The 10,414-nt window shown below is 39.5% G+C and overlaps 1 non-coding gene across 1 annotated transcript; it reads left to right on the forward strand.

The window, feature by feature from the left end:
• Positions 1 to 1,510: 1,510 nt before the first annotated feature.
• On the forward strand, positions 1,511 to 1,647 carry LOC122752361. The gene has a single exon (XR_006356114.1). It is a non-coding gene; the product is annotated as a small nucleolar RNA SNORA16B/SNORA16A family (small nucleolar RNA).
• Positions 1,648 to 10,414: the final 8,767 nt, after the last annotated feature.

A 10,414-nucleotide genomic window follows, 5' to 3' on the forward strand; every position in this document is an offset into this window, starting at 1 on the left:
TGCTGAGTGAGATGAGCAGAACCAGGAGAATATTATACACAGTATCAACAACATTGTGTGTTGATCATCTGTGATAGACTTGATTCTTCTCAGCAATGCAATGGTCCAAGATATTTCCAAAGGACTCACAGTGGAAAATACTCTCCAAATCCAGAAAAAAGGAACTGGAATCTGGATGCAAATCGAACCATACTGTTTCTATTGTTTTTTGTTGTTTTCTTTTTTTGAGGTTTTTCCTTTTTGCTCTGATTCTTCTCTCATGACTAATGCAGAAATATGTTTAATGTGATGGTACATATATAACCTATATCAGATTACTTGCTGTCTTGGGGAGGGGGGAGGAAGGGGAGGGAGGGAGAAAAATTTGAAACTAGCAATCTTTAAAAAAAACCAAATGTTGAAAACTATCTCTAAATGTAACTGGAAAATACCAAAATATTTATAGGAAAAAAAAAAGCACCTTCCTAGCAACAACCTATGAGGTAAGTACTGCTAACATTATTACCCTGCTTTACAGTTAAAAATATTAAGTGATCACCCCTTCATAGAGGTGAGAGGTCCACCAGTCTTTTTTTTTTAATGTATGAGGTTTTTTATTTTTTCCGTTACATGTAAAGATAGTTCTCAACTTTTGTTTATACATGCTTTACAATTTCAGATTTTTCTCCCTCCCTCCCCTCCCTCCCCCCTCCCCTAGACAGCAGGTAATCTGATATAGGTTATATCTATATATCTCTATACATATACATATATATATATATATATACACACACACACATATATATATACACATAATAACATTAATCCTATTTCTGCATTAATCCTGTTACAAGAGAAAGAATCAGAGCAGTGATGCAAAACCTCAAAATAGAAAAAAAAACAGCACCCAAAACAAAAGAAATAATATGGTTCAATCAGCATCTATACTCCACAGTTCTTTCTTTTTTTTTTTCTTGGATTTGGAGATCCTCTTCTATCATGAGTTCCCTGGAACTCTTCTGTACCATTGCATTGGTGAGAAGAATATACTCCATTACAGTAGGTAATCAATGTTGATGATACTGTGTACAATGTTCTTCTGGTTCTACTCATCTCACTCATCATCAGCTCACTCAAGACCCTCCAGGTTTCTCTGAACTCCTCCTGCTCATCGTTTCTTATAGCACAATAGTATTCCATTGTATTCATATACCACAACTTGTCCAGCCATTCCCCAATTGATGGGCACCCCCTCAACTTCCAATTCCTTGCTACCACGTAAAGAGCAGCTATAAATATTTTTGTACATGTGGGTCCCTTTCCCCCTTCCATGATTTCTTTAGGCAAAAGACCTAAAAGTGGAATTGCTGGGTCAAAGGGTATGCACAGCTTTATTGCCCTTTGGGCATAATTCCAAATTGCTCTCCAGAATGGTTGGATCAGCTCACAGCTCCACCAACAATGCATTAGTGTTCCAATTTTCCCACAGCCTCTCCAACATTTATTATCTTCCTTTTTCGTCATTTTAGTATCAGGCCCTTATTGAAGCTGCAGCAGTTCTTCCTGTAGCTGTTGCAGTCAAAAAGGAGCCCAGAGTGACAGTTTCCCGACGGTTGCTGTTCTATTTAACACTGTAATAGAACTGCAACATTATGGGAAAAGACAGAAGCAAAAAAAAAAAAGCGGGGGTGGGGGGGTGGGGGGTGGGGGTGGGGGCAGCCAGGTGGCGCAGTGGATAGAGCACTGGCCCTGGAGTCAGGAGTACCTGAGTTCAAATCCGGCCTCAGACACTTAACACTTATTAGCTGTGTGACCCTTGGCTAGTCACTTAACTCCAATTGCCTCACTAAAAAAAAAAAAATAATAATGCACTATGCTGATGAGAAGAATGAAGGGGAAATGATGGTAAACTTTATAAGAAGAAGAAACAGGAGAGCCAGATGTATAATTTCTGGTTATTATTTTATTTTTTACTACTTTCCTCCCAAGCAACTCAAACGAACTTAAATATGTTTGATAATTACAAGTCTGGAAGACTCCCTCCACGTGGCATAAAAGTAAAAATAGAAAAAAGTAGTTTAGTTTCCATTATGGGCTTAATGCTGGAGAATACAAACATCTGTACAAACAAAAACTTATGCTTAGCCCTGTCTGACCTCTGAGTTGTTTGGTTTAATCTTATAGTTAGACTTTTGGCATTTTAAAGCAAAGCAATTGTTTCTGACTAGTAGGATAAAAGGTGATGAATTTCCAACAGTTAGGGCACAAATGGTGTTGCTATAATTAGGAATGTAACTAGTTGTAGTCTTTGACATGACCGTTACTGATCGAGGGCACATTCCTTCATTCGTGCTGGAGCCTTGCATAACGTTTTCTACTTGCAAAGACTAGACCATTATTCATTTCCAAGCATGGAGCAATCCCTACAGCAATGAACCAGAGAGAAAAAATGGAGAAGAGGCTTTTTTGCCCTTTCACCAACCATAAAAGGCCTTTCTCTTTGATTCAGTGACAAGGCAATTATCTATCCATCTCTGTTTCATTATGTTGACAAGAAAAGCAAATTTGAAAGTACTCTTCCTGATATGTAATGAAGATTCATTAAAAAAAAATTACTAAGGGCATTTTGGGGACTAAATGCCCTACAGAATAAGGGATGAAGTTCTTACCTTTTGGGGGTTTCCAGACTAAGAGTCAGACCAATAGTTTTAACAGTTTAGTCTAAAGGGAATGAGATTACAGAAAGTGCCTTTTGCCCAAGGAGAATTCCTGTATTCTCATATCAACTGGGGCTGTTTTTCTTCCAAGTTCTACCCCGCAAGGATCCTTTCATATTTCTTCCAGGGCTAAAACACCCATGTGATTCAGCGTCCAGACTTGTGCAAATGTTGTGGAAAGGCCAAATAGAACTGCAATGTATTCCACACTTACTGTGAAAGAACAGAATTCAATTAAACTTTTTATGTTGGAATTGGGGTACCCTGAGGTAACTGGAGTTGTGATGGGAAAAGCAAATTGTGTTCTCATTTACCTGCATGCCAGTATTGTGATTGTCACAACTCCAATGAGAAGTGGATGCCTGTGGTTATAAAGGAATGTGCTTAGTTCACAGAACCCCAAGGTTTCCCAGTTAACTAAAAGACTGAAGACAACCAGATTAAAATTCAGAGAATGAGGAAGAGAATCTACCATAAGCTATTGGACTTGACTGGGATAAGTGTGAGTGGCTCAGGTATTGCAGGAGGTTTTGTTTTACAGTTTACAAGACAAATTATGTTCAGTGCAACAGAATAATTAAATGGCCTATAATCAATCTTCTCGTTTGATGGGTTGGTTGGTTTTGCAAAACTTAGCGGTTTCTTTTTAAATCTTTGTTATAAGGTAAAGTTTGCTAGATTGGGGAAGGGAAGGAGGGATATATTTGGAAATTAATATGATATAAAAATTAAAAATTAATCTGTTAAATGGGATTAGTTGCTTTTAGAGATTGCTAATTTATTTTAAAGAAGCTAGTGGGAGGGAGAAGGTAAGGAGGGTCATGGGTAATAATTCTCTGTTACTCAGGAAAAATTAATGTCCCTGAGCAGTAGGAAGGTTATGTGGTTCAGTGTCAGGAGCTCTGGCCTCAAAGCAAGAGGACCTAGTTTCAGGTGCCACCCCTATTACTACTCGTGTGTCCTTGGGTTACTTAACCTCCCAGGCCACAATTTCCTAATCTACAAAATGAGTGGTTTGGATGAAATGGCCTGTGAGGTCCCTTTCACCTCTTAAATCTAGTCTTACAATCTGTGCTCCATTTATCAGGCTAAAATTGTTTTGTTTTACTTTAGTTTGGTAGTAAGATGGCCTGAAACAGATCCCTATTTCAAGCTTTCAAGTCTCATTAAAAAAAATACTGTCTCTATTGTTTCCTTTTTTTTAGTTTTCCATTAGACAATACCAAGTTCCATGTCTTTCCTCTGAATGCTGTCTCTCCATAAAGCTCTCTCTGCCAGTCCTTTCCTCCTAAAGCCTTTTCTTTATGTGAATAAGTGATTTGTTCTTATTCTTGGTATTGCTTTGGAATTGCTGTGGTGCATCTTTAGGAAGCTGGAAGGTAAATCCTTTGGTAGATGCCCTTTGAAGGACTTCATAAAGCATTTCTAGGGATGACATTTTATTATTCTTTGTCCGGGTACATGTTAGAAAAGACAAAGCAGAGCTTCTGTCTCTTAGGTTAAGCTATAGGGCAAAGTTATTCTCCAGTTGGCTGAGCATTTTATTTTCTACCCAATTCAAACATTATACTAGGCAAAATGCCAATCAAATTCATTATTGGAGCAGATTTAGGTGAAACCAGCTCCAAAGAAAATGAGATTAGTATCATATCCATCTGACTATGGTATAACTTTCCAGAATCCATCCTTTAACTGGCCTTTGGAACATTATTTTTCTTGCAGATTACATAAAACAATGCAGGAGTTGATACCCCAAGCTTTATCTGGGCTTATTTTTTTTAGACAAACTATTATTATTATTTTTAGTTTCAGTTTTCAGCTCCAAAAAATCTGCCAGTAAAAATAAAGAGTGATTCTGGGGTCATTTGGAAAGAAGAGGGAAAAGGCCAATAAATAGAGCTTTTGTTTTTTTGAGGGCTTTTTTTCTTTTTCTTTACATGTTCTATCACTGTTTGTTAGAGTAGTGTGATATAGTGGAGGGCTACCCATAGAATCAGGAAGACCTGGTTTCTGGTCCTGACAAAGCCCTTTCACTATTCAGTGCTCTAACTTCCTAATACTAAGTTGCTGAGAGTCACTTCTTACTCAGGAGTCCCTTATACCAATGAAATCACAGGTCCCACCCATTTTCCTATAGAAAATTGTTTTGGTAAAAAAATCTCTATTAGTGTTGCTTAGCAAGGGTAGAGAACCAAGGATTAGAAATTGACTTTTTGGGGGGCAGCTGGGTGGTGCAGTGGATGGAGCATTGGTCCTGGATTCAGGAGGACATGGGTTCAGATCTGACCTCAGACACTTTGCACTTAGTAGCTGTGTGACCCTGGGCAAGTCACTTAACCCTCATTGCCCTGCCCCCCCCCAAAAAAAAAGAAGAAAAGAAAAGAAAAAAAAAAGAAATTGACTTTTGCTCAGAATACCTCTACCAGTTGTCAATCCTATGATTGTCAATTTACTTGTGCATAGCAATACTGGAGGAATTTACTCATGTGACATTTTATAATAGTGCTAAAGGAAAGGACACTGCTGAGAGTCACAGATCTTCCCTAGTACTAATTACAGCTAGGAGCAGACTCAGAAGCAACACAGCCCAAGGTGTGAATTAACTGTTACCTATCCCTGAAATAAATAGGTTGATAGATGCCACTGGTGTCTGTACACAAAATCTCTGAGACTTCGCTTTATGGTTTCTCCAGTGAGTGTATGAAACTTGCTAAATGATTCAAACCATTCTTTTTTCAATGTTATTTTATTTTTTCCTCAATTGTGTGTCAATAAAATTTTTAGCATTCATTTTTACAAGATTGTGTTACAAATTTTTCTCCCCCCTCCCTCCCTTTCCCTCCCCTCTTTCTAAAATGGTAGGGAAGGGGCAGCTAGGTGGCACAGTGGATAAAGCACCAGCCCTGAATTCTGGAGTACCTGAGTTCAAATCCAACCTCAGACACATGACACTTATTAGCTGTGTGACCCTGGGCAAGTCACTTAACCCTCATTGCCCCACAAAAATAAAATAAAATAAAATGGTAGGCAATTTGATATCAGTTATACATGTGCTATCATGTAAAACATTTCCATATTTGTCACAGTTGTGAAAGAAGAAACAGATCAAAAGGGGGGAAAAAAACCCATGGAAAAGAATAAAGTAAGTGAAAAAAGTATGCTTCTATCTGCATTCAGAGTCCAATAGTTCTTTCTGTGATGTGGATAGCATTTTTCTTTGTGAGTCCGTTATACCTGTCTTGGATCATTCTGTTGCTGAGAAGAGTTGAGTCATTCATAGCTGATCATTACATAGTGTTGCTGATACTGTGTACAATGTTTTCCTGGTTCTGCTTATTTTACCTTGCATCAGTTCATACAAGTCTTCCCAAGTCAAACCATTCTTAAACGGAGGTGGGATGTAGTGATAGGATGACAAAATGTCATTGAGAGTAAAATGAAGGGGCAGCTAGGTGGCACACTGGATAAAGCACTGGCCCTGGATTCAGGAGGACCTGAGTTCAAATCCGGCCTCAAACACTTGACACTCACTAGCTGTGTGACCCTGGGCAAGTCACGTAACCCTCATTGCCCCACCAAAAAAAAAAAGAAAAAGTAAAATGACTAAATGTTGGTAAAGAATCTCATTCATTCAATTTAGAGAGCATTAATGGAACACTCACTGAATGACAGTCACTGTCCTAAGACTTAGAAGTACAAAGACAACAAAACAATTCATTTCTTCAAGGAGGGTGTAGACCTCAGAAGCAGGAAGACTTGGTTCTGCTTCTCTTCTACTAGGTGGCATCAATACTAATCAAGTATTTATTAAATATTTAGTATGTCCCAGATATGCAAAATAACCTGACTTGTATCATTACTGTATACCGTTAGGCTACGTGGTGGTCTCAGTTCTCATTCCAGACTTCTTGGGATAATTTTGAAGCCAGCAGTGGAATGGAATTTTTTTTTTTAAAACCTTACATAGGTTTTTAAAAAAAAAATGATTAATTGAGTGGGTTTGTCTGCAGAACCACTTTTTGCTTTTAGCTGGGAAAAGGCAGAGGCCCTCATCCCTCACAGTTGGTTCACCAAAGTCTTGAACATTGACGTGGTAGAGGAACAAATCTCAGGCAGGCTGTATATAGTGCTCTTCTTCATTCTCTCCTGGACTCCTTTCATTGAATGTGGACAAACCCAGCAGTACCACGAACCTACCTCCCTTTGGAGGCATTTTAGAAACCATGCAATTTTACTTTCCACTTCAAATGTAAACGCTAGCTTCAGGATCGGGCCATTTGGAACACTTTCTTAAAATTCTCCATCCCGTTATTTATCTAAACTATTGGAAAATTTCAATCAAGATTTCAAGACTTAGGGAAAAGTCAATAGTTCTATGATAGAACTATAAACGGGGAGAAGCATAAGCTCAACAAAAGACTCTGTGTGTGTGCGTATGAATAACATTTTACAAATGAATTATGTGGGTTTAGTCATTACTGTTTGGGAAGTTTTGCAAAACCAGGTTATGTTGTTGTGAGGCTCAAATGAGAATGTGTGCATATTGAAGCACTTTGCAAGTACCAAATTAGTGGTACCATATTCTAATAGTGGTAGCAATATTCTAATAAAAGATAAGCATTCAGGGCCGTTAGGTGGTACAGTGGATAAAGCACCGGCCCTGGATTGAGGAGGACCTGAGTTCAAATCCGGCCTCAGACACTTGACACTTACTAGCTGTGTGGCCCTGGGCAAGTCACTTAAGCCTCGTTGCCCCACAAAACAAAACAAAAAAGATAAGCATTCAACTTGACTTCTTGGCTGCCTAGTCCTCTGCACAGAGGAATCGCTTAATAAATGTTTGTTAAATGGAATGATTGATTAGCTTAGCATCTTTTCACATTTTTCTCATTTCCTGTCTGACAGTTTATTTCCCATTTTATTTAAAGTTTTTAGTCATGTGGTGTTATTAGGGAGGTAGGCCAATTTGGGGCCTGTTAACTAACTAGCAAGAAACTTTTGTGAATTTGGGGCATGTTGAGAGTATAGCTAGAAAAGGACTGTATAAAGGGGAATTAAACTAAGTTCTATTCTACTCCACTGGATATTATGCTAGGAAAAGAGAATGAGAGCAGAATCTTCAGAAATAGAATCATATGGGACATTGCCTATTGCTGGATGAGTTTGATAGGAATACTAGAAAGTGACTCTCAAGAGGTTTAAAGTAGGTACCCGGTAGGAATCCCTTCTTTTGTTCCTTTGGCATTAGCCACTCTGTCTCCTAGACTTCTCTTCACTTTCTAGAACTAGTGTCTCTTTTTCTTTCTTTCTTTCTTTTTTTTTGGTGAGGCAGTTGGGGTTAAGTGACTTGCCCAGGGTCACACAGCTAGTAAGTGTCAAGTGGCTGAGGCTGGATTTGAACTCAGGTCCTCCTGAATCCAGGGCCGGTGCTCTATGCACTGCACCACCTAGCTTCCCCTCTCTTTTTCTTTCTTAACATTTATCCCATATATCCCCTCTCCATGCACACAGCCACCATCCTTAGTTGAGGCCCTCATCACCTCACTCTATAGCCATCACCTAGTTCTCCTTGTCTTAAGTCTCTCCTCCAATGCATTTTCCACACATCTGCCAAAGAGATTTTCTGTTTTTTAACATTGCTCTGACCTTGTCACTTTGGCCCAACCCCATTCTTCCTACACTCTCAAACTACGGGGGCTCGCTCTATGTCTATAACTAAATATAAACTGTTTTGTTTGGCATTTAAAGCTCTTTATGACAACTCCATTGTACCTTGCCAGCCTTATTACATAATACTACTCTCTACAATCCAACCAAAATGGCCTTCATACGCAATGCTCCATCTTCTCTCTCCTTGACTTTGTACTGGATTTTTTCCCCATGCCTAGAATTTGCTCTCTCCAACTCAGCTCAAGTGCCACCTTCTGCATGAACACCTCCCTAGTCTCCCAACAGCTGGCACCTTACCTTCCAGGGTTATCTTGGGTATATTATATATCTTTCTACACATGTGCCTGTGCTCTCCCTGCTGGAATATGAATTCCTGGAGACCAAAGGCTTATTCTATTCTGTCTCTGTACTCCCAGCACATCACACAATGCTGGGCACATAAGTGACTAATAAATGCTTGCCTACCAATTTACTGATTCAGGTTTTAATACTGTTCCTTTTCCTTTTCTTACTATCATCTCCTATATCTCTCCCTCTCATTTTTGATACTGTTCTCATCTCAAACTCAAACTCAGTATGTCTGTTATACAAATATTACTCAGGGCCCTGCTGTGTATGCTGGGATTGCTTTTCTCTAAGGTCCTATCCCATGCAGTTTAGACTACTTTTTTTCTCAAGAGATAGTAAAACCTTCCTTGGTTGGCCCAGAGGACTGGCTCAGTCAGGTTGCTGACATTGCTTCCTGTTCTCCAGAGCACAAAAGCCATGAGTAACTGCATCTGACTGGACCAACAGCATGACTAAGCCTTGTTCCGCTGAATCAATGGGGTATCCTCACAGAATATCCTTGCTGAATGTCCTTCCTCGGTTGAGCTATGTAAATCTCCATTTGTTCATTGTTGGGTGACCTACAAGTGTCTCATTTCCTTCCAAAATCAGACTGAAACTACCAGGGAACAGGCCTGAGTCAGGCTTGGCCAACAGCAATGTCCAGAACATAACTCATTATCCACCCTCTTCCAAACTCTAGGTACTATGGAGGACACCACTAATCCTTTCAGTCTGCCAGGTTTGAAACCTCTGTGTCATTCTCAACACCTTTTCCCCCTTCTCAAATATCCAATCAGTTGCCAAATATTGTTTCTATCTCTGCTACATCTATTGCACATGTACACCTCTTCTCTACTCACACAGCTAGCTGCTGTTTAGGCCCTCATCACCACTTACTGCAACTATGGCATTAGCTTCTTAAAACTCTTCACCAAAAAAAAAAACAAAAAAAACCTCTTCATAATATGGCCCCTTCCTAACTTTTCAGTCATACACATTCCCCCCCTCCATAAAACTCTACAATCCAGCCACACTGACCTTGCTTTTCCACAGATAGAGAAAGTGCCTTATGTATATTTACAGTGTAATCCCTGATTTTAAAGAAATTTTACTAATCACTTTGTTTAATTAAATCTGACTTTACGCTTATTGTAGACAGAAGTGCCTAGGGTTTGCTTAGATCAAACTTTCTCTTTGTCTATCTCAGTCTTGTTTTGTCCTTTTTTTGGGGGGGGGGCAGGGCAATGAGGGTTAAGTGACTCGCTCAGGGTCACACAGCTAGTAAGTGTCAAATGTCTGAGGCTGGATTTGAACTCAGGTCCTCCTGAATTCAGGGCCAGTGCTCTATCCACTGCGCCACCTAGTTGCCCCTTGGCCTTCATTTTTTAAGATCAATGACATCGGGGCAGCTAGATGGCGCAGTGGATAGAGCACTGGCCCTGGATTCAGGAGTACCTGAGTTCAAATCCGGCCTCAGACACTTAACACTTACTAGCTGTGTGACCCTGGGCAAGTCACTTAACCCCAATTGCCTCACTAAAAAAAACAAAAAAAACAAAAAAAAAATAAGATCAATGACATCACAAATGAGTGATCTCTTGACTTGCTAGTGAATTGGATTTAAGTGAGATGGAGTTTTAAAACCTGGAAAGCCCTCGTGCCTGAGCTACTGGTCTTACAGAGATGAAGTGACTTTCCTGAGTCATTTGCAAGTAACA

This window comes from Dromiciops gliroides, chromosome 3 (genome assembly GCF_019393635.1).
Source record: "Dromiciops gliroides isolate mDroGli1 chromosome 3, mDroGli1.pri, whole genome shotgun sequence".
Taxonomy (NCBI): Eukaryota; Metazoa; Chordata; class Mammalia; order Microbiotheria; family Microbiotheriidae; genus Dromiciops; species Dromiciops gliroides.